Genomic DNA, 24,927 nt, shown 5'->3' with positions numbered 1-24,927 from the left:
TCAGGAAGAGGAAACACTGGTTTGACTGACCTAAAAATTAGATTTAGTATGTATTTCCTGCAGTTTGGGTATGTTAGTCAAATCTTGAGTCTCAGTTTCTTCACCAGCAAAGAATGGAAATAATATTTACTCTGTTGACTTTCTGCTAGAATGCAAAATAATGAATATAAGGTCTTAGCAAGGTACTAGGCACTAGCTTTTTAATAATATATCTGGAAAATTCATAGAGGAAAGAGTCAGTGCAAGGCTCAGGATAGACAAATTAAAGTTAGATATTGTACCTTTATGGAATCTGAGAAGACATGGAAGAACTGAAGCCAGAACCAGCTTTAAGTGGGATAAGAGACATGTTTGGATGTTTAAACACTACAGAAGGTCAGAATTAGTACATGGCAATTTCTTGGTTAGACGGAAATACAAGAAAAAGCATTCAACTCTGCTCCTAGGACCCCAGTGAGATGACCAAGTGGATATTATATCAAATGGGAATTTAGTCTTGGAAACAAGAAGAAATGCCTGCTGTGTTCCAGAATAATTATTTTTTTAATCTGCTAGATACGGCACAAACATTAGAAACAAAACAAGTTAGAAAAAGATCTTCCCCCTGCCCTTATGAGAAAGTATAGCATCCTGGGACCCCCATATTGAACCTCCTGAACACGTGAAACCATACCCGCCACCCTAGCAAGAGGGTCTGGAAGTACTACCACCCCTGGGCAGTCAGCAAGCACACCATTCAGAATCCTTATGGATTCTGAAGAGCAGCCAGCATTGCAAGCAGATGTAATCAGTGGACTGAACATTCACAACTGCATGGTCAGCAGGAATTTAGATTGTTGGGGCTTCTTCATTGCATAGACAATGTGGACATGGTCGAGACAACAGTTTTCCAGGGCACAGCCACAACTTGCACTTAGTTTAGAGAATTTACCTATGGATGTATTAACGTGTGCGTTTTTTGGTTTTTCTCTAAGAACTTTCATTAAAAATAATATCTTTTTAAAGGTAAAAAAAAACAATTTTAAGACCATACTGAAGAATTTAATAATATCCGGTGATGGTGAGGGTATGGGACAATAGTACTCTTGTTCATCAATATAAGGAAGGAAGATTTTTGTGGAAGGCAATTTGGCCTAAAAACTGTCCATAGTCTTTGAACCAATACATTGAAATTTAGAAATCTCTCAAAGGAAAAAGACATAGAGGCATATAAGAATTTATAGGCTGGATGTGTTCATCTTTGCCTGACTTAAAGTAGCAAAAACATATTGGATATAATGTTATTCCCCTCCACATACTGCCACACTATGTACTATTTTACCAGCTCAAAATATCTCCTCGCCCTCATCTGACTTGGGCTTCCCCTTTCCGACTCAGCTCACGCCTCATCTACTCTAGAAGTTTTTCCTGACATTCTAAGCCAGATAAGTGATTCCTCCTCTGAACTCCCAGAGAGGTCTCTGCATATTTTTTTTATCATTGTGCTTATCACATTATATTAAATCTATTTGAGTGATTTTCTTCTACACCAAGCCATGAAACCCTAAGTACTCAAAAATAGTTTTCAAATTGAACTAAAGTGAACTGCATAATGGAATAGGGAATACAGAAGGGACAGTTTGGAGGAAGTCATATATTCACTTTTTAGATACACTGAGTTCAGAGTAAGGGTAAAAATATTCAGATAGAGACTTCAATGAGAACTTTGGAAAACTGGCAGTTGGGAATTCACACCTGGGGATCAGGAAAGAGGCCAGGACAAGAGAAATTATACATGAACTCCAGTCATTTATTTAGAGGTACACACTTTAAGTATGGATGAGAATATCAAGGGAAAATATAGGAAAAAAAAGAAGGCAGCAGAAAAAACCTTCACGAATGCCTGCACTTAGCCATTTGAAGGTGCAGCCAGAGGGTCTGGAAGAGACTTGGCGAGGACAGGGGCACCAGTGCCAGATAACAGAGTCTCAAAGAGAAGTAATCCTTTTGTCATTTGTTGTTGCCTATGGTTAGAGGAGTGATTCTCAACCTAGGATAATTTTGTGCCCGAGAAAACATTTGGCAATGTCTGAAGACATTTTGTTGTCCCAGCTGAGGGAGTGGGGATGGGGGGCAGGGGATGCTACTGGAATCTCGTGGGTAGAGGCCAGGGATGCCCCCTCTATCACTTTGCTATGATTGCCATAATCAGAACCACAGTCTGGGTGGCTTAAAGAACAGAAATTTATTTTCTCACAGTTCTGGAGGCTGAAAATTCAAGATCAAGGTGCTGCCAGGGTTTTAGCCTTTCCTAAGACCTCTCTCCTTGGCCTACAGATGGACTTTTCTCTGTGTATACATTCCCCCAGTGTCTTCCTGTGTCCTAATACCATCTTTTTATAATGAGATCAGGCAGATTGGTTTAGGGACCACCCTAAAGACCTCATTTTAATGTAATTATTTTTTTAAAGAACATCTTCAAATCACTTGTGATTAGAGAAATGCAAATCAAAACCACTATGAGGTACCACCTTACATCAGCCAGAATGGCCATCACTAAAAAGTCTACAAACAATAAGGGCTGGAGAGGGTGTGGAGAAAAAGGAACTCTATTACACTATTGGTGGGGTTGTAAATTGGTATAACCACTGTGGAAAACAGTATGGAGATTCCTCAGAAGACTAAACTAGAACTACCATTTGATCCACCAATCCCACTCCTGGGCCTCTATCCAGAGAAAACCATGACTCGCAAAGACACATGTACTCCGATGTTCACTGCAGCACTATCTGCAATTAGCCAAGCCATGCAAACAACTTAAATGCCCATCGACAGAGGAGTGGATCCAGAAGATGTGGTACATATACACAATGGAATATTACTCAGCCATTAAAGCAATGAAATACCAGCATTTTTAGCAACATGGACGGACCTAGAAATTACTATGCTAAGTCAGCCATACAATGAGACACCAACATCAAATGCTTCCACTGACATGTGGAATCTGAAAAAAGCACAGACTGAAGTTCTTTGCAGAACAGATGCTGACTCACAGACATTGAAAAACTTACAGTCTCCAGAGGAGACAGTTAGAGGGGTGGGGAGATGTGCTTGGGTTGTGGGATGGAAATCCTGTGAAATTGGATTGTGATAATCATTATACAACTACAGATGTGATAAATTCATTTGAGTAATAAAAAAATAAAAATAAAAAATAAAATAAAGACTATCTTCAAATATAGTCACATTGTGAGGTATGGGGGCTATGGATAAACATGAATTCAGATGGGACACAATTCATTCCTTAACACTCAAATCTCTGGGACTCCCCCTCAAATCCATGTCCTTCTCCCAAGGAAAATATATTCACTCCTAACCCAAAAACCCAAAAGTTTTAACCCATCAGCATCAACTCTAAAACACAAATTTCAACTAAATATCACCTAAATAAAGTGTGGATGAGACTCAAGTTATGATTTACCCTGAGGCAAAAATCCCTTTCCAGCTATGATTCTGCGAAAGCAGACAAGTAACATGCTTCCAAAAGGTAATGAGTTCCCAGTCTAACGGAAGACACCTGAAACAAGAAAGGAGTCAGAGGTCCCCCTCATATCCAAACCCTAGCAGGGAAAATCCCATTCAATTTTAAGATTTAGGAATTATTTTCTTTGGCTTGATGTCTGTCCTCCACACCCACCAAGGTGATGGCCCACCTTCTGGGCCCACTGGAGGGCGCTGTTGACCCCCGAAGCCCTGGGTGGTAGCCTGGCCACCTATAGGAAAAGACAGTTTCACATCCTCAGGTCTGCATTGGGAGAGGTAATTGCTTTCAGGGTCATTATTCCCTTTTCTGGAAGAATAAGTCCTATTTTCAGTCAGATAGCTCTCTCGGCCCATCATGGAGAATCCAACAGCCTTTCATTGTGGTCCGCCTCTGTTCCCTTTAGTCCAAGATGGCAGTGTCTCTGGCACATTCCCATCTGTATTCCTGGCTTCTGCTGAGATGACTGAATGGATCCATGGGTCACATCTTCTCCTTATGAAGTGACTGTCCAGCTAGACCATGGTGCTCTTTCAGGAACATGCTTTTTAATTTTTTTTGCAATATGGATAGGCAAAGAATCTTCCAAATATTTAAGTTCTGATTCCTTTTGGTTGAACAATTCCTTCAGTTTATCTCTTGCTCTCAAATTTTATATAAGCAGCAAAGAGAAATCAGATTGCATTTTCAGTGCTCTATGAGATATCTCAACTAAATATCCAAGTTCAAATTCACAAATTTTACCTTCGGTATAAAACATTAGAGCACTATTAAACCCAGTTCTCTGCCATTTTAACACAAGGATCACTTTTCTCCCAATGTCTAATAACATGTTTCTCATTTTCCTATGAGGCCCCACCAGAACACACTTACTGTTCATATTTCTAATAACAATCTCTTGACTACAAACTGTACTTTGTCTAACATGCATCTTGAAACTCTTTCAACCTCTACCCATCACCTACCTCCAAAGCAACTTCCACATTTTAGGTATTTTTACAGTAGCACTCCACTTCTTGGTACCAAATGTTATATTTTCCAGCATTCTCCAGAAAAACAGAACCAACAGGATGTGTATACTTAAACAGAGAAAGAGAGATTTATTCAAGGGAAATAGCTCACACAATTGTGGAAGCTTGGCAAGTCCAAAATATTATGGCCCATAAGATAATCTTCCTCACCTCAGGCTGAAGACTCAGGGAAGAGTTGCAGTTCAACTCCAAAAGCTGTCTGCTGACAGAATTCCTTCTTGTATTCATGAGATCATCTTTGTTCTGTTAAGACCTTAAACTAGTTGGATAATGCCCAGCCCCATTACAAAGGTCTATTTACTCAAAGTCTAGTGATTTAAATGTTAATTTCATCCAAAAAATTCAATCCTAGAAACATCCAAAATAACTGTTAACCAAATATCTGGGCTCCATGAACCAGCCAGGTTGACATATAAAATCAGCCATCACACTGCCTCATCTACTGTGCATAAGACAGTCTTGAGCAAAAGATTTAACTGGCCCAAAATGTCAATTGTATGAGAAAGCCTCGTCTGGAAAGACGAAGAGCATTACATAAACGATAAATTCCATAGCACAAAAAATAGAATGTAGACAGCTTGAAGGCAAGACTAATGGTATACTTTTCTTCAGGTCACTCCCACAAAGGTCTCAATAGAAGTGCTCAGAGAAGAGTGGGTTCTCAAGATATGTCACTGATTGACAATAAGTGGACTCTGTGGGTGGGAAAAATGAGAGAAGAAATAGCACCAGTGTAGGTTTTATTTAGTTTCATAATACTCCATGGGAGAACTTTTTTCTTGGCCATGAGTTTAACATACTCATTTTAAAGATTGACTATTAAAATTACAGACTTGGGAGTTCCCGTTGTGGTGCAGCAGAAATGAATCCAACTAGGAACCATGAGGTTGTGGGTTCAATCCCTGGCCTCGCTCAGTGGGTTAAGGATCCGACGTTGCCATGAGCTGTGATGTAGGTCACAGACGCAGCTCAGATTGGACGTTGCTGTGGCTGTAGTGTAGGCCAGTGGCTACAGCTCAGATTAGACCCCTAGCCTGGGAACCACCATATGCCACGGGTGTGGCCCTAAAAAGGACAAAAGACAAAAAAAATAAAAAATAAATACAATTACAGACTTGGCTTATTTTCATCTTTTCAATCTAGGCCACTTTATAGTGGGTTTTTTGTTGTTTTATCAACTTGAGACTCTACTGTTGCCTTAAAGCTAAGTTAGGAGAATTACGCTTGGAAATAGAGTATTTGGGCCAAATATAGCTATAAAAAGCAGATATCTTCTATATTTAAGAATTAGTATTCTTACAAATCAAGAAGATTCATTCTTTAAAAGGACTGGGTTTGAGTCTTCTGAACTAAAAATACTTATTAAAAATTAGTACAAGCATGAGTTAGCGCTGTTTATTTGGTTTTCTCCTATGACAGCACTGCTTTATAATGACTTTAATTAAAAAGAAGTGTATCTATTCTAAAAATGTATAGTCTTGAATGTCTTAATTTCCTGTGCACAAAAATTGAATAGCTCTTTCTGGCCATTTTTAGTAGATACAAATTGATTACTTTATGTAACCAAAGTCCTTCCACTCAGAAAAAAAAATACATGTGCTGCATTCTCTATATAATCTTTCATAATTCATCCCAATCGAAGCAGTAAGCAGAGCTGAGAGCATGATGAGCCCACAGAGGTTTCACAAAGTAATCAATGAAGTACCAATGATATCTCAAAAATAGCTGCAAGGCTATCTGTGGTGCCTTATAGTTACAAATATGCTGTCAAAAAATAGACTCTCTTTTTTTCCTGAGTATTAAGCAGTTGCTTCTAGGTATTTAACTGACCTCTCAGTTCTGCAATTCTGTACGTTTCACTCACAGAGAAAGTGAATGTTCACTTTCTTTAGAGACTGGTCATACCTTAAGCTATCATTCCTACTGAATACATACAGCAATAAACCTCACCTTCTTCCCTGAGTCATTCATACACTTACAGTCAAATCTTAATTTTATAGAACATTCCTCAGGCTGGTTAGGCATGCCTAAGCAATTCTTCTTTGGATTGAGCAGTGTGAGATGATCATGGTCAGCATTTTCACTTTTTTTTTTTTATTAATATAGAAAACTTGCAATAAAGTGTGTTGCTTTCCTTACAAACTTTGAGCCATTTGCTTTCAGTGAAACTAAGGAAGACATAAGAAAAGCTATTTTTGGAGTTTCCTTGTGGTGCAGTGGGTTAAGGAGCTGGTGTTGTCACTGCAGTGGCCTGGGTGGCTGCTATGGTATTGGGTTCGATCTCTGACCCAGGAATCTCTGCATGTCTTGGGCACAGCCAAAAAAAAAAAAAAAAAAAAAAAAATTTAAAGAAAAGCTACTTTATTTGGATCAGTGTTGTTTTTATTTTTTTAAACAATTCTGACTGGTTATCACTGCTGTAAAGAGTTAGGGAAGCAAAACAGTATGAATTTGTATTTGACTGACTGAAGGTCAAGGGATACTTTGTAAGTGTATAAGTGTCCTGATAGGAATGATTCAGACCAGTCACCTTAATTAACTACAAGCCAGAGGGAAACTACCGGAGCTCTGAAGAACTATGAAATCTAAGCATGCGAATTTCTTGTTTCAAACCTGGCATTTCCCATTTGGATGATTTCTTTTCCAAAAATGTTCATTTTTATTTTGTAAGATATTTAATGGAATAATAGTCATATTACTGGAATAAATATTAAGGATGACTCACAACAAAGTAGAAGTTAAATCTATACTTCCTTTGAGTTGAATTGTGTTATTTTTTTTAAAGATTTCTTATTTTTGAATAATGTTTAGATCTACAGAAAGGTTGCAATGATAGTACAGAGAATTCCTATATACTGGGTACCTGGTTTCCCCTATAATTGACATTTTCATTGTCATGGCACATTATTCAAAACAAGAAATTGACATTGGTGTATTTATTAGTTTCCTAAAGTTGCTATAACAGATTGCTATAACCTTAGTGGCTTAAAATCATGCTTATTCTCTCACAGTTCTAGAGGCCAGAAGTCCACAGTCAAGGTGTTCCCAGGGCCATACTTCCTCTAAAGACTTTAGAGAAGATTCTGCTCTTTGTCTCTTTCAGCTTCTGGTAGTTGCTGGAATTTCTTGGATTTATGACTCCAATCTTCAATCTCTGCCTTTGTGATCACACTCCTTCCTCTTCTCCTTCTGTATGTCTCTGTTTCTCTTATAAGGTCACCTGTCATTAGATTTAGAACTAGCCAGATAATTCAGAGCGATTTTCTTATCGCAAGATCATTAATTACATCTGCCAAGATACTTTTTTTCCAAAGAAAGTAACATTTACAAGTTCTGGGGACTAGGATGCAGACATATCTTTTCAAGGGGTCACCGTTCAACTCATTCCATTATATGTTACTAACCAAACTCCTAGTTTCTCCATCAGTGTCATTTTCCTGTTCCAGGATCCAATCCAGAGCAGCATAATACATTCAGTTGTCATTTCTCCCTCATCTCCTCCTGTCTTTGACAGTTCCTCCGACTTTTATTATTTTTCATGACCTGGAAGAGTCTTCAGGTGTACTGACCAACTAACCCACAGAAGACCTCCCAATATATGTCTGTCCTATGTTTTTCTCATGGTTAGACTGGGTTTCTAGGTTTGGGAAAAAGAAAACAACAGAGATAAGGTGCTTTTCTCGTCACATCATATAAGGGGTACATGATTACTACACGACATCATTAGGAATGTGAACTTCCATTGCTTGTTTAAGGTAGTTTTTGCTAGGTTTTCCCACTGTAGCATTCCTACTTTTTTCCTTCCCCGACTCTATTCTATGGAATTAAATCTCTAAGTCTAGTCCATGGTGGGTAGTGGGGTTGGGGGTGGGGATAGGGCTTAAGCTTCACCTTCTATAAAGCAAAATAACCACATAATATAATCTGGCATTCTTCTGTAACTTCTCCCCCAGTTATCTATTTTTAATCATGTATTCATATCAGTATACATGCATATATATTTATTTTATATTTGGGTCATGATCCAATATTAGGCGACCTATTTTGTCACTTAAATCGTTCCAGCTGTAGCCATGGTAAATTCTTTCAGATTAACCCTGTGGTCCCTTTGACAGGCCCCCATCCTTTCAGTTTTTTGAACACTTTTTTATTTTCTGTCACTAAAGATATACCAGGATTAATTGGTATTTGCAGTTTACTTTTTAAAGCCAAATAAAATATTAAATACTCAAGAGTTTGGTTTTGCTTATCTGGAATGGGAAAGGGCACTTGACTTTTAATAACTACTGGAATCTAGTAAGTAAAAACAGTGGCATGGTTTCATAAAGTAATGATGAAACTAACAGCCAAGTTTAAGTTATGGGAGGTAAGTAACCACTTTCCTTACAACTAAAATGTTCATGCTTCAAGCAGGACAGGGATGTAACACTGAATTCTAATAACAGAGTGGGCAACCTTTGACTCCAACACAGCCTCAGTTGAGACTGTCAATTCTCTCTTTGTGAACATCTCAAATGCTGTAGATTTGGCTACTCCCTCCTCACTTGGTTTTTAAATGTCATCAGTGTTTGTAAATGTAGCAGTTCTGCTTTCTCATAAAATTACCAACTGAATAAGACATTGTTTCCAAACAAGAGTTTTGGCTCTTGAGACCCAAGAACATTTATGGTGTAACTATAGGTCACGTAGCCCAGAAACGAAGCGAAATTAAGCTGCCCATGGAAGCCTATGAGTACATACTTGGAATAAACAGCACTATGCAGAATTCTAACTTTTGTGTATTTGTTTATAATTTCTATAGAAGAGGAAAGCAAATAAATAGTTCCCTGAGTATTGTTGGGCATCCTGGGAAGCAGGCTATATTTACCTAACACTGCTTGGTCAGAAGCACAACAAAACAGACCACAGTTATGACACACAACAGCAATAAGGATAACTTCAATAACATAACATTTTACCATTCTGAAAACACACACACATACATGTATTTCATATATAAATATATACACACACACACATATATTTCACCACCAAATAGCTCTTCCAGACAGGCAAGAAAATTAACAGATTATCTCCACTCTAGGGATGAAGAAGCCTGCAGGAAGACAGGCTGCATTTCTTGGTGTGATCATAGTTATTTAGTTACAGAGCATAAGGATTCAGGCATGTCTTCCGAATCATTTTGTCTTAACAACATATGAAGAGAAAATCATAAAATGTTTTTTAATGTTCTTGTGGAACATATGAGGGTAATCCCAATGAGCAATATAAGAACAGTTACTAAGTGGTCAACCTTCCCTTTAAACACAAATTGCATTTATATGACCCAATGTATTTACAACCTAATGAATGAGGTAGTTTTCCAAAATTTAGTCTGGCATGTAACAAATATTCTAAATTCTTAAAATGTCATTTCAAGGAAATTATGTATGTATTAATATCAAGGTAGAAAAAAATAATGGTGTTTCTTCCTCTAAAACAAGAAGTTATTTAATAAAATATACTTTAGAAGATATGCATTGTAACATTAAAAATGAAGAAATATGACATGTGCTCTTTTGTTTTCCGGCACGGAACATTTTTAAAATAGTGTATTTTGCCTTTTATTTCCACAAAAGCACTTAGCAACCTTTCGTATTTTCCACATCATTTCTTGACAAGACAAAGAGAACGGTAATCTGTGGGTGGCACTCTGAAATACTCATCAGAGGAGTGCCATAAGAAAGAACATCACGTCAGCTGTTGGAATGTTTGCCACCTTACTTGCCTGAGAATCAGAAGAAACGGCTTCGTGATTATTTATGACACAGAGTAATTTTACTTTTGATCTCCAAATGAAGTCATTAATTCTAAAGGGTAGGGTCTCACCACTAATGCAGTCATGCTTACAAAAGAAAAGGAAGGAGTAAATTAAGCAGTCAACTTATTTAGGATTTCTTTCTCTGCTTTTTACATTAGTCTTCTAATAATTCTTTAAGTCAAATGTGATCTCAAATATCATTGAACATGAATTGTGGGTAATTAACTCACTAAAAAATTAACCTAATGTATTTTGATGGGTTTTAGTGCAGTTAAGAAAACTGTAATCCCTAAAATTGTTAATGCTAAAACTGACAATTACTCCATTTCCTTTCCTCATCAGAGTGTTGGTGAATGCTTGATTTGCTTTGGATTTTCAGAAGGTAAAAGCAACAGCACATATATAAATGTAATCTAATTTCTTTCACTTCTGCCATAAACATAGAATATGTACTTTTTTGCTTCCTTTTACTTCTCACTGATCTGTCTTTATATTTAAAATAGGATTCAAGTAGACAACATATAGTTGAGTCTAATTTTTTTTATCCATTCTGATAATCTCTGCTTTTTATTAGTGTGTTTAGACCATTCAAATTTAAAGCAATTATTGATATAACTGGATTACTATCTACCATGTTTGTTAACTGTTATATTCCTTGCATTTGTTATCTTTTGGTTTCCCCTCTTTTTCTGCCTTCTCTCATTTTAACTGGGCATTTTGTCTGATTTGATCTTAACTGCTCCCCTAGTATATCAATTACACTTCCTTTAAAAAATTTTAGTGGTTCCCTTAGAGTATGTAACATATATATTTTAATATGCTAAGTTCACATGTTAAAACAACTTCAAATACCCTATAACAGAATATTCCCAATTGCTCCTTTTTATCCCTTATGACATTGCTATCACAATGGACTGAGTTGTATCTCCTTAAAATTCATACATTGAAGCCCTAACCTCCAACGTGATAGTAGGTGGAGACAGGGCCTTTGTGCAACAGCTTTAGAACCCATGAGACTGTGGCCCTTATGATGGAGAAAAGAAAGAGGAAAAAATCAGCATTCTCTCAACCATGGGAGGACACAAAAAGAAAGGAGCTGTGTGCAAGCCAGGAAGAGCTCACGCAAGAAGAAACCAAATCGAACTGCACCTTTGTCTTAAACCTACCAGCCTCCAGAACTGTGAGAAATAAATGTCTGTTATTTAAGCTACCCAGTCTGAGTAGACTAATATACTATCATTTATTTCACCTAACCCTATGCTGTAACAGCAGTGTCATTACAATTACTTTAAACAATGTTATATTTTAGATCAGTTAAGAATAACAAAAGCATTTGCAGCACTATTCACAACAGCCAAGACACTGAAACAACCTAAATGTCCATCAACAGATGAATGGATTAAGGTGTGGAATATATACAATGGACTACTACTCAGCCATTAAAAAAAGAATGAAATAATGCCATTTGCAGCAACATGGATGGAACTAAACAGTCTCATACTAAGTGAAGAAAGTCAGAGAAGAACAAATACCATATGATATCACTTTTATGTGGTATCTAAAATATGGCACAAATGAACCTATCTACAAAACAGAAAGAGACTCACAGACATAGAGAACAACACTTGTGGTTGCCAAGGGGGAGGAGGGAGGGGGAGGGGAGAGAGAATGGTATGGACTAAGACTTTGGGGTTAATAGATGAAAACTATCACATTTAGAATGGAGAGACCACAAGGTCCTACTGTATAGTACAGGGAACTATATCCAATCTCCTGGAATAGACCATGATGGAAAATATTTAAAAAAAAAAAAAGAATGCAAGGCATTAATAGGTCTATAGCTAGGAAAATTGGTGCATTTTTCTTCTTTTATTTTGACTTATATTAACATTTTTTAATATGGTTCCTTAAAAAAATAACAACAGTATCAGAAAAAAAAGGAAGAGTAAAATTGTTCTTGCCTTCCTTTATTCCTACTTCAGAGTTCTCCCTTTCTTTATGTCCATCCAAGTTTCTGACATTTATCATTTTCCTTCTTCCTGTTTCTACTTGTAACATTTGTTTCAAAACACATCATCTGGTGATGGATTCTCTAAGTTTTTGTTTGTGTGATAAAGTCTTTCTCTTCTACTTTTGAAGGATAATTTCTCCTGATACAGAATTTTTAATTGGCAGGTCTTTAAAATTTTTTCTTTCATTGTGCTCTCCACTCCACTCTCTTCTTGCTTACATAGTTTCTAATGAGATTTCTGTAATTATCATCCTTGCTTCTCCATAAGTAAAATGTTCTTCCACTTCTGGCCTCTTTCAAGATTTTCTTTATTTTCTGCAGGTTGAATATGATATCCTATGGGTGCAGTTTTTTGCTATTTATCCTTCTGGGCGTTTCTGAGTTAACCAGGTTTGGGATTTGATGCTTATCATTAATTTTGTCAAGTTCACAGCCTTCATTACTTCAAATATTTCTTCTACTCTTTTCTCTGTTTTCTCTTTCTGATAATCCATTAGATGTGTGGTATATGCTTTGTAATTGTCACACAGCCCTTAGATATTCTCACTTTTTATTATTTTTCCCTCTTTGCATTTTGGTTTAGTATATTTGTACTGCCATACATTCAAGGTCACTTATTCTTTCCTCAGCAATATCTTATACATGATGATTCCATTAAGGCATTCTTTGTTACCATATTTTTATTTTAGTTTTTTTAATGACTTTTACTTTTTTTGATTATAGTTGGTTTACAGTGTTCTGTCAATTTTCTACTGTCCAGCATGGTGACCCAGTTACATATCTGTATACATTTTTTTTCTCACATTATCATGCTCCGTCATAAGTGACCAGACATAGTTTCCAGTGCTACACAGCAGGATCTCATTGCTAATACATTCCAAAGGCAACAGTCTGCATCTATTAACCCCAAGCACCCATATTTTTACCATGTTACCATACTTTCGATTTCCAGAATTTCCTTTTGATTCTTTCGTAGAGTTTCCATTTCTCTACCAACATTGTCCGTCTCTTTTTTTTACATGTTTTTGACTTTTTTATCATACCCTCAACATGTTAATCATAATTATTTTACATTCTCTGTCTGCTAATTCCAAAACCTGTGTCATTGTGAGTCTGATTATGTTTGTTTGTCTCTTCAAACCGATTTGGCATGATTTATAATGTTTAATTACAAGATTAATTTTAATTAATAAATATAATCTACCTCTATCTCTACCTAGTTCTATAACTGACAATATGATAATTTATGTTAATATGGCTAGGTTGTTGAGATATGCTTAGCGTTTGCTGTAGCTATAGATGTCAGAGGTTTCAAATTACTCCAGTGGCCTTTCTGTGTGTCTGCAGTTGTCTTTGCATTTCCTTAAGAACTCCCCTTTCAAACAGTCTGTGACTTTTAGCCCTTTCAGCTGTAAATCCACCGTTACTATACTGGAGTCCTGTGGGCATATGCTAAGGTGTGGGGGTGGGAAGCATTCTAGAATCTCAATGAAATATCAGTGTTTTATTTGGCCTATTTTCCTGGGATGTGGCCATCATGAGTATTTTTTAGCTTTACCTTCCTCCCTCACTGGTGGTACAGAGAGGCTAGAGAGGGCTGGCGTCAGGCAGGCTAAGACCCTGGTAAACTTTTCCCCTGGATTCTGGGCCTTTGTTACAGAAAAGGCTCTAAGCTTATAAGTATTACCCTCTGCCAGAGCCATAAAAGTCTCTCTCTCTCTCAGCCTTGCATCATGAGGTCCTGATGGGATTCCAAGCTCCACCTAGAGTGTAAGGGCTCCCTAAAATTAGGGTCCCCTCAAATCATTCCACACTCCACCTCTAGCAATTACCATCTAAGTGTTCCTACAAGTTTCTGACTCCTACTGCTTCTGTTCCAAGCAAGCTGGGCTTGGCTGTTACTATATTTATGTGCCTATGATTCTCTGTATCCACTTGTCTCTCCAGATGTCAAGATAATAGTTTTGCTCTATAACCCACCTAGTTCTCTCCTAGATTCAAGAAAACTTACTGATTGTCAGTTTGTTCAACTTCCTGTTGTAAGGACAGAGTATGACTTTTAAGCTCTATTTGTCTCAGGGAAAACTGCAGCAGGAAGTCTCTAGAATTAGCACTAGAATATTTTTACTCCATAATTTCTTCACTCAGGACAGTCCCTAGAATGTATCATTCTCTTATTCAGGATCAAAGGGATACAGAACTAATACAGTCAAAGAGCCAAGTATTCTGATATTAGGCTGCCTTCACTTTAAATGATTGAAGACACATATGTAACCATTTTTTTTTTTTAAACAAAAGGGACTTAGACTAGTTAGTTCATCTTAATACTTGATTTCAGAAATTAGTCATGGCCATTAATAGAAATCTAGACTACTGGCATATCAAATATTAAGCTGAATTATTCTTCATATTATAATGTAGAATGGATTTTAAGAAATCTGATGGTTTAGATATTATCTATACTTTATATAAAGTGTGTGTGTGTATTTTCTCCCCTTTAATAATTTCAGATCCATTCTCCACTCTCTTCTGCCCTCCTCTGTGCCCTGAAAACCTGATCCTTGCAGAATGAACCAAAATGCTCCCTTGTCTTCTGCCTTCTGGTTGCATTCATCAAAGACTAAGAACTCAGATGGAGGGAAAGGAATAATGTTGAGACATTAATTCTCTCAATCCTTCCCTGTGTGTTCACCTCTAGTAGAGCACATCCCTCAAAGGTCACAGGTCCTCCCCACTGTTGACCATTCCTTTAGAGTTTTCAACTGCTCCCACTTGCTGCCCATTCAAGTCCGGGGTTATGAAGGCCTAACTACTTATGCACCTAATCTCTGGTAAATATTCAGTATTTAAAGCAGAAAAATACACATGACACAATATATTGTGCTCATTCCATGTCATTGGCACAACTCCTTTTCCTTCTCCCCACTTGTTTTCTAAGACTATAGCATAGCAGTGTGTCTAAAAGAAGAAAGAATTGTGTCTTGGATGCTCCAAAAGTAACATTTACATTAAAAAGAAATTGCCTAGTGAAAGACCAAGTATTTCTGAGCCAAGACCAGCAACTCTGCTCTTGCTCCTAGAAGGTAATCAGTTCTATTTGTTTTTTAGATGCTGGAAATTCCTTCCAAAGTCTGACAGTTTTATCAGACCTACTTTGGGTAATATTGTAAAATTTGGCCTTTATTTTTATATTGATATTATTTTACTGGAAAGTTAAGAGAGAATGTCAGGCACTATTATAAACACAAAGGTGAATGTTGAATTAATAATGACTATTACTATTTATTTTAAATGAAGCAAACCCATTTTACCTTCCCACATGAGGCTCAACACAGAATGACACTAACTTCTTTACTTGTACTCTATTTTGAGCTAAACCTAGATATCCTGAACAACCCCAAATCTCTGACTTTGTTTTGCTACCTTCTATTAGGATTCCCTAGCTGCAGCACTACTTATAGAAATTCTATACTTTATTCAAGGACTATCATGGGTAACAACTCCATGAAACAGAACCCAGTCCCTTCAAGAAGACAGTCTCTATCTTTTGAAAAATTATTTTATATTATTTATTTCTCATTGTCTTTTTACAATACACATACAATCAACTCTTATTAACTGCTGTAGTTATATAAGTTCTACAAAGGTGTAGTGAACACTGAATCAGCAAACACTGAATTCTCTGGGGAAATACAAGGTTAATTTCCTACAACTCTTTGGTCACAATGTTTTAGCCATCATTTTGGTCAATGCATAATCTTGTTTTATGTGTTTCCATTGAAAGACACTTTATTAAGTATATATTTTGATTAATTAAAATTGAACTCACACTCAACACTAGTGCTTCATACCTAATGAAGATTATCACCCTGTATTTTTTCCACAAGATATATCGCAGCTTCCTTGCACTTAGGAAGGCTAAACAAATCCTTCAGCACTACACTTGGGGTGGTGGCTAGAAGTTCCCGGGTGAGGGAGTGATCCCATGCCATAGCAGCAACCCACACCACTGCAATGGCAATCCCAGATCCTTAACTTAACGAGCCACAGAGGGCACTCCAGGGGTCATTTTAAACGACAGAGTCACCAATGAAGAGCACAAAAATGCAAAAAACATAGCACAAAATGGACTGTTAAAAGGTCACCTGTTTACAGTATAAGAGCTGAAACCAGAAGGTAGAGTGCCTCCTTGTCGAACCGCAGCTAGGAATATGCATATTAGGCTACTCAAATTTTTTTTTTTTTGTCTTTTTGCTATTTCTTGGGCCGCTCCCGTGGCATATGGAGGTTCCCAGGCTAGGGGTCTAATCGGAGCTGTAGCCACTGGCCTACGCCAGAGCCACAGCAACGCGGGATCCGAGCCGCGTCTGCAACCTACACCACAGCTCACGGCAACGCCGGATCCCTAACCCACTGAGCAAGGGCAGGGACCAAACCCGCAACCTCATGGTTCCTAGTCGGATTCGTTAACCACTGCGCCACAACGGGAACTCCAGGCTACTCAAATTTTTCATCTCTCTACACATGTCTGTGAATGACTGAAAAACACCATGATTATTGATTTTAGAATTATGAACAAATTTTAGTGATTATGCAAATTTGCAAATATAGAATCTGTGAAAAATGAGGATAGAGGTGAGAGAGAGGGAGAGAGGGTGTGTGCATTAGGCACATAGATGTACAAAGGCAGGGCTCACTACCTATAAAAGAAAATAAAAAAGTAGACTAACGCTTCAGTGTGATATGAAATATACAGAGGGAAAGTCACGGTACTATGAGACCTCATAATGAAGGTACCCGGTGAAATATCAAGGTCAGGAAAGGTTTCCTGGAAAAAGTAGCTCATGAGATGAATCCAGAAGGACAGTTACAGCAGAAATCTTTAGTGTCATGTTCCATAGCATCTCATTATACCTGCTGCCTGGGTACATGACACGTAAACAACTGGGATAAAGCTTTGATTAGCGACTTAGGTTAGAAACATAAACTAGGAGAAAAAAATATTTTGCCCAACTGGAACTTGGATATACAATTACTCCTAAAATCTTGGAGACTTATTTCAGCCACTGTAATTACTAGAGCACAGCACTTTCCTGTAGGACAGACATCACGCATGATGACATCATGCATGACTAAACTGGGACAATGCAGAGCACCAACAAGATTGACAGCAGCCAAAATCTGGGGAGACTCATATGCCATGCAAAAGGAGAGCAGACTGAGAAGGAGTCATGAGAGAAGTAGAAGGATAATCAGTTGTGGCATCTTAAAATCAAAGTAGAAGTTACATAATGGGGGGGTAAGTGTTGGAAAGAGTCCAAGTAGTAAGAAGAATGAAAAGCATCCATTGGATTTCACAGCTGGAAGGGCACTGTTGACCTTGGGAGGAACAATTCCAGGAAAGAACTGGAGACAGAAGCCAGACTGAAATACACTGAAGAGCAAAATTAACGTTTCTGTGATTTTTTTCCTCTAACTCCAGACATACTAGCTTTTTTTTTTTTTTTTTTTCTGTTTTTAAAAATGTCAAATTCACTCTGGATAAAGGTTTTAATGTTTTCTCCCTTCTCTTTATTTGTTAACTGCTTCTTAAATTTAATTCTTTCAGATGTCACTTCCTCTGCAAGGTCTTCTCTGAACACCACATGCCATGCACCATATTGGATCTCCCTGTACATATTCTCACAGTACCCTTTCACTGACTCTCATTCCATGTCTATCTCATTATTTGAATAATGTCTGCTACCCCTCCCGACTACCAAATAAAGATCAGAACCATGCCTGCTTTCCTGACGAAGGAATCCCCAGCACTTTGTGACATTCCTGGTATGTGATTTTTTACACAACTACTTCCCATAGAAGACTAAAAATCCATTGAATTCATTCATTCATTTTGTTTCCCTGCCAAGTCTTGCATGTGCAAATACTCATTAAATATGTCCAAGCAGTCAAACAAGAGTTAATTGCAATGAAAAATCTAATAGAAAATATCTAGACGGTCACATGGTTTCTACAATCTTTCCCCAACACTACATGTTAGCTTTGTTCACCACGGCATCCCCTTTGCCTAGAATGATGTCTGGCACAGCCATTTTTTGCTGACTTAATAGGTAAATGATTAAATGAATGTAAAATTGTAATGAATTATGGTCCAATCTATACCTTAAGTTTATAAGTTTACAAGGCAAATCTCAAAAAATTAGAACAACAGCTTCTACGATGATTCTAAAAGGCAAGGAGATTATTTCAAGGGAACTTCTGGCTCTTACTGTAACCTATAATATGAGGAAGTTAATGAAGAGGTACTTTTAGGAACAAAGGTGGCATAACAAGTTCAAATTCAAAAAGTTATGAATAATAAGTGAAAGATCTGCACATGACTAAGTACACATGTGAAAGCATGAGCATCACTTAAGATATGCTAGAGTGAAGGAAACATAAAATATAAGAAAATAAAAAGAAAAGAATTTTAAATTATACATATATGGAGCTATGAGAAACACATGAAACAGAATTTAAGATCATGCCTTAACATACAGAGCTTAAAATCATCAACACCATTAACCACTAAATAAATGCAAATTAAAAACACAATAAGATATTACTGCATGCCCACTAGAATGGCTAAAAGAGTAAGGTAGATATTAGCAAGCACTGGTGAAAATATGGATCAACCAGACCTCTTATATACTGTTGGTGGGAATGTAATAATGCATAACCATTTTGGAAAATATTTGGCGGTTTGTAAATCAAATTAAACATCAACTTACATTATGATTCACTCAACTTTTGAGTATTTACAGAGAAATGAAAATTTATATCTACAAAGTGATTTGTACTTGAAAATTCACAGCAGCTTTCTTGCTAATGGTCCAAAACTGGAAGTGGCTCAAATACCCATCAATAGGTTAGCAGATAAACAAATCATGGCATGCAATGGAATGCTTCTCAAAAAATAAGAGAAATGGATTACATATACATTTCACAACATGAACAGGCCTCAAAAATATTTAAGTGAAAGAAGTCAGAATAAAAGACTATATGCTATTGCTATGAAATTCTAGAAAATCCAAAACTAAATTACAGTGACAGAAATTAGATCAGAGTTGCCTGGAGTGGGTTATAGTCCACTTATAAACTTATTTATTATTGGGAAAGGACAAAACAAAATGTTTTTGAATGATGGAAATGTTTTACATCTAATATGTGGTGGTGGTTATATGGCTATATACATTGGTCAAACGTATTTCACTGTACGTTAGAAATAAGTATATTAAATACTAATAAAAAAAAGCAAAAATTAACCAACGAGATCTAATTAAACTTAAAAGCTTTTGCATAGCAAAAGAAACCATAAACAAAGTGAAAAGACAACCTATGGAATGGAAGAAAATAGCTGCAAATGATGGGAGCAACAAGGAATGAATTTCCAGAATATATAAACAGCTCATATATGTCCGTATCAAAACAACAACCCAATCAAAAAATGGGCAGAAGACCTAAATAAACATTTCTCCACAGAAAACATATAGATGGCCAATAGGTACATGAAAAGATGCTCAACATCACCAATTATTAGAGAAATGCAAATTAAAACTACAATGAAGTACCACCTCACACCACTTAGAATGGCCATCAACAAAAAGTCTACTTTTTATCATAAATGCTGGAGAAGTTGGGGAGAAAAGAGAACTCTCCTACACATTTGATGGAAATGTAAACTAGTGCAGCCATATGGAAAACAATGTGGAGTTCCCTTAAAAAAATTAAAAGTAGACTTACCGTATGATTCAGCAATCCCACTCCTGGAAAAGGCAAAAACTCTAATTTGAAAAGATACATGCACCCCAATGTCAGCAGCACTATTTATAGTTTTGAAGACATGGGAGTAATTTAAACGTCCATCGACAGAATGAATAAAGAAGATGTGGTGTGTATATATATGTGTGTATGTGTGTGTGTGTGCCTATATACAAATATTTGAATTATATACATACTGTATGTGAATAACTAAGATGTGATGTATGTGTGTATACATATATGTGCATACATATACACGTAATAGAATTTTATTCAGCCATAGAAAAGAATAAAATAATGCTATCTGCAGCAACACAGACGGACCTAGAGATTATCACACTAAATGAAATCAGACTAAGACAAATAACATATGATACTTCTTTTATGTGAAATCTAAAATTGTGCTTCAGATGATCTTATTTACAAAACAGAGATAAACTCACAGACATAGAAAATAAACTTATGGTTACCGAAGTGGAAGGGCAGTGGTTAAATTAGGTGTTTGGAATTAACAGATACACACTACAGATATATATAAAACAGGTTAACAGCAAGAACCTATTGTATAGCTCAGGAAACTATATTCAACATCTTGTAATAACCTATAATGGAAAAGAATCTGAAAAAGATAGGTGTATATATCTGAATCGCTTTGCTATATACCTGAAACACAGTACTGTAAATCAACAAATTTTCAATTTTAAAAAATTATAAAGAAAATAATTTGATATTTAATATTTACATTTAAATAAGTGAGGAAATAGCCCAGGATTCTGAATGAGTGCATTAATATCACTGCATGCAAACGGTACTCCAATAAATTTTATGAAAAGTTTATATATTAACTGAAAACAGAAAAAAGAAATCCTCAACTTCTATTTTATTTCCACTCTTAAGGGACATTTAGTATATTTAACATTGATAGAAAATAATCTAAATCAAGTTTGGTAAGAAGATTGTTCAAAAACATCTAAGTATTCCAAATTGTACCTCATGAATTTTGGTCAAGGTTCTTCAATGCCAAAAGAAGAATCCATTCTACTATTTTAATCCATTCTATGGACTGAACTCTGCCCCCCCCCCAAATTCCTATGCTGAAGCCCTAAACCCTAACGTGACCTATTTGGAGATGGGGCCTTTAGAGAAGTAATGAAGGTTATTAGAGTAGAGCCCTCATCCAATACAATTAATGTCCATGTAGGAAGAGAAACCAGGAGTTCCCACTGTGGCTTAGCAAAAATGAATCTGACTGGTATCCATGAGGACACAGGTTCAATTGCTGGTCTCGCTCAGCAGGTTAAGGATCTGGTGTTGCATTTTGTTATGGCAGCCTGATCATATTAAGACAAACTGAAATTGCTTTTTCATAGGGTACGTGATTGCTTATAGATTCTCTGGTAGGGCCAAGAAATCAGTTTTGGTTGCCACCCAGGGATCTGCTACTTAAACCTCTATCAGATCATCCCAGAGAAACCAAGTATCTCCTGCACATGTTTACAAGAGCCAACCTTTCCACGTGGTCACTGCCTCTGTTACCTCCTTTCATGTTTCCCATGGGAGTGTCTGCCTGGGAGAGCCGACAGAATCCAGTCCACCAGCACGCCCAGATCCCTGTTAGCAAGACCTCTGAGCTGCTTTCAGGGTACTTCAAGAAGTTCTTCAACGAAAAATTGAAGAAAAACTGAAAATACTCTATAACTAAAAGGGAGATCAAAGACTCACAGTAAGCCTGATGTTCCTTTGCCAAATTTCAAAGACGTCTATTAAGAGGCTAATTTTTCCCCTTTAATGGGGAAAAAAAGTAGTAATCACTAAAGATTACACAGTTTTAGCATGAACTAGGTTTCTCAGAATAGTATGACTGACTGATCCAGAATGACATGCAAGAGTCATCCCTACTGCAACTAGCACAGGATGAATAAATATGAAACAGGTTCAAAAAGGAAAGTGATTGACTGATTGAAAGCATCACAAAAGGAAATTTCTATGTACCAGCCATGAGAAATATTTTTTAATATGAACACAAACATACACACCCCAGCTTGACAAATTTGCAAATGACACAGTGTAGAAGCATAAGTTAAAGAGATGGCCTCTAACACTGCTTTTGTTTGTTTGTTTTGATTTTTTTTTTGTGGGGTTTTTGTTTGTTTTTTTCCCCCTGCAGCTTTAACTGGTGGACTTCACTTTTGCTACACCATGCCCATATCAGCCACCTTGAAACTTGTTAAGTGTTCTCAGCTGGAATGAAAAGATCACCTCCACAATGTATCTGTTTGATCTCAGGCAATCCATTTCACCTCTATGGGCCTATGGTTTATCATTTGAACACAAGGATCATTTCCAAGGACCATTTCAGCTCTCAATTCCCATGATTCTTAGAGGGTCTGGCAGCACTTCCGTTTTCTCCAAGAAAACAGTTTTTAATCTGCTCTTACCTATGAGTTTTATGAGGCTATCCTATCGATATGTTACTGAGCACTTGGAAATTGTTGGTTACAAAGTAAAAATAAAGAATAAAGCAGCTTTTCTGAAGCATCTTTGTTAAGACCTCAGCTTACAGCATTGTGCCATTTGCTATACTCAGGAAATGATTTAAAATTAAGTAAAATCAAACAAACAAAAAACTGGAGGAAGGAGAAAGAATGTGGAAGATTACTAGCTGTGTTTGAAATCTTTTAGTGATTAGCCCATTCCTAGAACTTTTAATAAGAACGATCTTTAGCTTGTGTGTTCAAATCCCTCTAATGCAAGTACCAGAGAAGACTTAAACTGAAATGAATCTAATGAGGGTGGAAGAAATTCTGATAACCTTTCAGACTGTGTCCATCCATGGCTGGCATGAGAAAGTGTCACCATCCAATCTTCCCTTCTTTCTTAGTTCAATCCTTATCACAGTAAGTGCTGCCTTGATATTTAACCAAAATGCAATGACATTTTGGGCTCTCTGCAATTAGACCAACTGGCTATTTTTATTACTTCATTTTATGACTTTCAGAAAAACCAACTCACCTGTGATGTGGAATTTTGAAAGAGGTACAGCAGATCATGTGGAAAATGACATTAAGCATGAATAATTTACATCTTGATATCAGGTATACAACAATAATTAGAAATTTTTATCAGGGGTGATAAAAAGTGAGAACAGAGTTGTTTTGTTTGAATTTCAGTTGCATTTCTTTCACAGATTCCAAATCCTAAGGTTCTGGTAAACACACTTCCCTTTAATCATCTCTGCATGAGCACAGTCTTGCTAATTCAAAGCTAATAAACACCTATGGTCTACATTACTTGTTCAGATGATGCATTTATTCTCAGGCTTATTGTGAGAATGCTGACAAACCTCTGTTGCATAACCTTACAGAGTCTGGACACGAGAAAGTTAATCAGAATAAGTAGAAATAATGAATCCTCAAACTCATTTCCAAAATTAGAAGCCATCTACCTACAATTTATATTCAATGTTTCTGTGTACTTTCTGGAAAAACACCTTACGCAGTAGTTTCCCCCTTATGCTTGGGGAATATGTCCTAAGACCTCCAGTGTATGCCTGAAACTGAACACCATCAACCCTACATACACGATGTTTCTTCCTACACATGCGCACCAATGATAAGGTTTAATTTATAAACCAGGCACAACAAAGATTAACAATAGTAATACGGATTATATACTGTCACAAAAGTTATGGGAATGTGGTCCCTCTCAAAATATCTTACTGTACAAAATTAATGCTCTTCCCAGCTAAACTAAGCACAAACACTTGTCACATAACTTTTGCAGTCTGAGGTGGGACCGCAAAACAAATTACTTTCTTCACAATTTGAAGAATAGAAGATTTTTTTTCTTACCTTTGGTTTTTGCAACCTCGTCACGCAATTTCTTTTCTTTCCTTATTAAGTCACTTTTCACCTAAAGGCAGCACTTTATGGCTTTTCTTCTGCATATTCAAATTGCCAGAATCACAACTCTCACGCTATGGATCCCTTATTAAGTAAACAGAAGTAGCTGGAACGCAAGCTGCTGCCGAAACCAGGCTGCCAGAGTGATCTGGTAGCCAGGATGGCTGCCGGGCAATTAACAAGTCATCAAAGGGATGGTTCGCGTTTGGGCGGGATCACGCGAGATTTCATCACGCTACCCAGAAGGTGCCTAATTTAAAACTTAACAATTGTTCATTTCTGTAATTTTCCATTGCAAATGTTTGGACCATAGTTGACTGTGGGTGACTGAAACTGTGAATGAGGGGGGGACTACTGTAAAATAAATTCGTAAGTAATGACCCCTATGCAAAGGCTTACAAAACTCCTTCCTGAGGCCATTTGCTTTCTCAGATTCGCAGAGAGAAGAAATGACTGCAATTAATAAGAGAATTTCTAGGTGTGGGGCACTGCGTGTGTAAAGTGCCCCAATTCTTATTTCCGTATACCCAGTGGGCCCTCTTCCTACCAACAAATGAAGCAGTGGGAGCAGAGAACTTGAACACCAAGTATGTTCTCTGATCAAGCATAAAAAAGGACCTTCAGGAGATCCCATCCTGGTGCAGCAGAAACGAATCAGAACCATGAAGTTGAGGGTTCAATCCCTGGCATCAGTCAGTAGGTTAAGGATCTGGCATTGCCGTGAGCTCTGGTGTAGGTCATCAGCTACAGCTCAGATTAGACCCCTAGCCTGGTAACCTTCATATGCTGCTGGGGCGGCCCTAGGAAGGGAAAAAAAAAAACCCGAAAAACCTTCATATGCTTTTCCCCAGAATGCTGCACAT

General features: G+C 37.1%; 1 long non-coding RNA gene across 2 annotated transcripts in view; it reads right to left on the bottom strand.

Moving 5' to 3' along the window:
* LOC110257446 overlaps window positions 1–24,285 on the bottom strand; it is a 421,649-nt gene extending 397,364 nt beyond the window's left edge. For both annotated transcript variants that reach the window (XR_002340035.1, XR_002340034.1), the window contains exon 1: window positions 24,014–24,285. This is a non-coding gene — a long non-coding RNA (uncharacterized LOC110257446). The remainder of the gene's footprint in view (window positions 1–24,013) is intronic.

Source organism: Sus scrofa, chromosome 17 (assembly GCF_000003025.6).
Source record: "Sus scrofa isolate TJ Tabasco breed Duroc chromosome 17, Sscrofa11.1, whole genome shotgun sequence".
Lineage (NCBI taxonomy): Eukaryota > Metazoa > Chordata > Mammalia > Artiodactyla > Suidae > Sus > Sus scrofa.
The sequence above is the reverse complement of the archived record's forward strand: the minus strand, read 5'-3'. Positions and strand labels throughout refer to the sequence as shown.